Source organism: Mandrillus leucophaeus, unplaced genomic scaffold (assembly GCF_000951045.1).
Source record: "Mandrillus leucophaeus isolate KB7577 unplaced genomic scaffold, Mleu.le_1.0 Scaffold467, whole genome shotgun sequence".
Lineage (NCBI taxonomy): Eukaryota > Metazoa > Chordata > Mammalia > Primates > Cercopithecidae > Mandrillus > Mandrillus leucophaeus.
In genome coordinates this window covers 147,853-152,499 of record NW_012104998.1, presented here as the reverse complement: position 1 = coordinate 152,499, position 4,647 = coordinate 147,853, and the positions used below count along the sequence as shown (strand labels likewise).

Sequence of the window (4,647 nt, the reverse complement as noted above, 5' to 3'; positions counted from 1 at the left end):
AGGGTTACTGGAAGACCTAGTAGACCAAGTATACTCTCATAACCCCCAATCCGGTCTGAAGTCTAGACTTTAATGGCTGGGACATAAAAAACAATGTTGCTTCTACAGGAGGCCTTAATGACCCACAGAACCATATCAGTAAAGTCACTGGAGAAGGATATAGGATGAAAGCTGTAGGGGAGTAAAAGTTTTCCTTAACTCTCCTAGGGTTCTTTCCTGGGTCTGAAAACTATATTGACAGGACAGATTAACATGAGAAGAGCAAACACATTTATTTCATATAAGTTTCACATGACATAGGAGCCTTCATAAGGAAAGGAAGACCCAAAGAATGGTTAGCTTGAGGTTAAGCCAGTCAGGTTAAGCCTGAGCACTTTTATATTTGGTTTAATGAAGAGTGGAGTGTTGTGGGAAAATGTGACAGGACAAAGGATATGAACTAAGGATAGTAAACTGGGGGAAACATAGCAAGGCCCATTCCCTCAAATTCCTCTCAGAATCCTTCCATCTTCTGACATAAGGATGCTCCCTTCCTCCAGTTACAGGAAGGACACCTCTTCCGTGAGGGTCTTACGATGTGCTCTGGGGAGAAAGGGGAGATTAGAGAGTCCTTCCTGCACAGGCTGCTTCTCAAATTCCTTCAGCTTAAAATATTCAATATGCCAAGGTGCCATAATTTGGGGTAGCATGTTTTGAACCCTACCAAACCCAACAGGACCAGGTGGGGCCATATTCTTGTGAAATCTCCAACTGCGGTGATACAGGTTTAGTTCTATAATCCATTTCTGGATGAGGATCCATTTGCCTTTCTTATCCTTGCCTTCTTTAGAAAAGGATTTGAGACTGTATCAGACATGGGTTGTTGGAAGAACAGGGCCACCTTTGACTGTTTTTGACTCAACTTGAAAGAAGATCCCAGTTGGTAGAGATGTCTCAGATGTTATGGGTGCCAGGCCTCTCCCAGGCAGTGTTGAAGTCAGCCATCACTGTAGGGGCTCTTTCACCCAGAAGAGCTGTGGTTTGGGGTTAAACAAAGGGATGCATTTACAAAAGAAGTATGTTTAAGCTATGAGAGTATTTGTCTAGAGCAGATTACCAGATTTTGTCCCTGGAAATTATAATCATAGATCTAGGTTTGGGTTCAGGAATCTGTGGTGTTTCTTCAGAGAGGCTTGGGAAACACTGGCCGAGGATTTGTGAAAAAATAGTCCTGGCTGAGGTTGGAAGTGTTGATCTTTTCCATGAAAAGGCATTGTGAGTTGAAGGAAATTAACATTGTAGAATGAATGAAAAGTCTCCTTAATTTGCTGAAGAACTTGACTTTATCCATCCAAGGAACTGGATGGATAATAGACCTTGAACAGATTCATCAGCAGGGTGGTCACATGGATGAAATGTGGGATGAATCCAGGGACCTTCTATACATCCTTGACGATTTGGGAAGGGGGATGCTACTTTACTACTGTGGCAGTCTTTGTTGGCATCAATCATCTGAACTTGGGTTAGCAGACAATATGTCCTAAGAACCTGTCTCAACCAGCTCCTATAACCATTTCTTCTAGTGTGTATTCACAGAAGGAGCACCCTAGATGATGTCAACTGAGGGTCTGTTATAATGTTAGATCTGGGGAGTAAATGTGTCATCCTTTGGGGACAGTACAGGCATGTGTTCATACAAAAACATATCCTGGTTAAGAATACTTGCTTTCGAGAAATCTGTGGGCTCAACTTGAGATTTATAGTAACCTGGCTACAGACTCAGCCTTGCCTAACTGCCCGTAATTCTCTTGCTTTATCTCTCCTGTTTCTCTAATGCTTTAGCAGACTGGCATCTGGGTTGAATAGATTCCTTGACCATGTCCTTCATCCACTATGACTTGTATGGGGCATTTTGATATTCCTTTAGTTTGGGTTGGCTTAACAATTCTGGTAGTACTTGCTCTCAGAAGCAGTTTTGACTGGATCAGCTTATTGTCCTAGGCTTTTCCCCCTTCTTCTATTCCAGTCTCAAGAAGCCAGGTCCTAGAAGGTTAAATTGGCATTCAACGTTGTATTAGTCAGGGTTCTCTAGAGGGACAGGACTAATAGGATAGATATATATATGAAAGGGAGTTTATTGAAGAGTATTGACTCACACGATCATAAGATGAAGTCCCACAATAGGCCGTCTGCAAGCTGAGGAGCAAGGAGGCCAGTCCGAGTCCCAAAACCTCAAAAGTAGGGAAGCCAACAGTACAGCCTTCAGTCTGTGGCTGATGGCTGGAGAGCCCCTGGCAAACCACTGGTGTAAGTCCAAGAACCCAAAAGCTGAAGAACTTGAAATTCAATGTTCGAAGGCAGGAAGCATCTGGCACAGGAGACAGATGAAGGCTGGAAGAGTCAGCCAGTCTAGTCCTTCCACGTTCCTCTGCCTGCTTTTATCCTAGCTGTGCTGGCAGCTGATTAGATGGTGCCCACCCAGATTGAGGGAGGGTCTGCCTCTCCCAGTCCACTGTCTCAAATGTTAATTTCAGGCCTGGGTGCAGTGGCTCATGCCTGTAATCCCAGCACTTTGGGAGGCTGAAGCGGGTGGATAACCTGAGGTCAGGAGTTCGAGACCAGCCTGGCCAACGTGGTGAAACCTCCTCTCTACTAAAAATACAAAAATTAGCCAGACATGGTGGCAGGCACCTGTAATCCCAGCTACTCGGGAGGCCGAGGCAGGATAATTGCTTAAACCCGGCAGGTGGAGGTTGTGGTGAGCCAAGATTGTGTCACTACACTCCAGCCTGGGCGACAGAGTGAGACTCTGTCTCAAAAAAAAAAAAAAAGTTAATTTCCTTTGGCAACACCCTCATAGACACACCCAAGAACAATACTTTGCATCCTTCAATCCAATCCAATTGACACTCAATATTAACCATCACAAAAGTCTTCAACAGATCCTAATTTACCTAAGTTTTTCACCTACCAATCTCTCATGTGAAGTCTTGGCATGCGAAGACTGGCTCAATCAATTGCACCCAGACAATGTCTAGCCCATTGTCATCCTTTTTTCACCACATATACTTGGAAATCCCCTGCCCCTTCTCTGAATCTATCTGTACTCGTCTGTTTTTTTGTTTTGTTTTTGAGATGGAGTCTCACTCTGTCGCCCAGGCTGGAGTGCAGTGGCATGATTTTGACTCACTGCAACTTCTACCTACTGGTTTCAAGCGATTCTAATGCCTCAGCCTCCCAAGTAACTGGGACTACAGGTACATGCCACCATGCCTTGCTAATTTTTGTATTTTTAGTAGAGACAGGGTTTCATCATGTTGGCCAGGCTGGCCTCGAACTCTTGACCTCAAGTCATCTGCCTGCCTCAGCCTCCCAAAGTGCTGGGATTACAGGTATGAGCCACCATGACTGGCCTCCTCTGGTTATTAGAATAACTTTTGTTTTTCATTATAAAATTATTACATGTTTACTGTAGGTAATTTGAAAAACATAGAATAAACAATCTATAGAAAAGATAACCCAGGTTAGAAAAAGGTTGTTTCTTCCAACCTTTTTTTCCTATGTGCACAAATGCAAATGTGGGATTAATAGTTATTGATAACATGAATTTTGTGTGTGTGTGTGTATGTATATATATATTAATGGAGATGGAGTCTTGCTCTGTTGCCCAGGCTGGAGTGCAGTTGTGCATTCTCGGCTCACTGCAACCTCCGCCTCCCAGGTTCAAGCAATTATCCTACCTCAGCCTACCGAATAGCTGGGACTACAGACGCACGCCGCCATGCCCAGCTGATTTTTTTTTTTTTTTGTATTTTAGTAGAGATGGGGTTTCACCATGTTGCCCAGGATGGTCTCGAACTCCTGAGCTCAGGCAATCCGCCTGCCTTGGCCTCCCAAACTGTTAGGATTACAGGCGTGAGCCACTGCACCTGGCCTATATATTGTCTTTTCTTCCACTTAATAGTTCTTCAATCCTTCCCCTCCCTCTCCAGAACAATAAATTCCTCAACGAATCTCATGCAAGACATTTTAACCTCTATCTTTAATACCTTAGAGGCTCCATCTTCTTCAGATATCATGTAAAAAAAGTTTGTGATGTAAAAAAAATGGGGGCTCACGCCTGTAATCCCAGCACTTTGGGAGGCTGAGGCAGGAGGATCACTTGAGTCCAAGACCAGCCTGGGCCACACAGTGAGACCCTGTCTCTACAAAAAAATTAAAAATTAGCCAAGTGTGGCAGCATGCACTTGTGGTCCCAGCTACTTGGGAGGCTGAGGTGAGAGGATTGCCTGAGCCCAGGAATCTGAGGCTGCAGTGAATTGTGTTCATGCCATTGCACTCCAGCCTAGGTGACAGAGTGAGACCCTGTCTCAAAAAATTTTTTTTCAAATGCTAGCTCTCAAGAGAATAATAAACTTTATCTTGTAATTACAGTATAGGTAAGAAGGGGAGTCATGTATAAATATATTTAAATTTTTGATTATAAAAAATTGTATACTTTTTATGGACAATGGTCAATGTTAGGAGAGAGGAAATCAAAGAAAAAAATCTGTACAATGATCAACATTTTGAAATTTAGGAAAGTTTATATTACATATAAGAATCCAGAGGCTGCGCCCAGTGTCACGCCTGTAATCCCAGCACTCTGGGAGACCAAGGCGGGCAGAT

At 43.6% G+C, this 4,647-nt stretch overlaps 1 long non-coding RNA gene across 1 annotated transcript; it reads right to left on the bottom strand.

Annotated features, from left to right (window-relative positions):
• Positions 1-272: 272 nt before the first annotated feature.
• On the bottom strand, positions 273-2,705 carry LOC105550154. Its single transcript, XR_001007657.1, has 3 exons — positions 2,136-2,705; positions 1,941-2,022; positions 273-1,013 (listed from the first exon to the last, which is right to left on the bottom strand). It is a non-coding gene; the product is annotated as an uncharacterized LOC105550154 (long non-coding RNA).
• Positions 2,706-4,647: the final 1,942 nt, after the last annotated feature.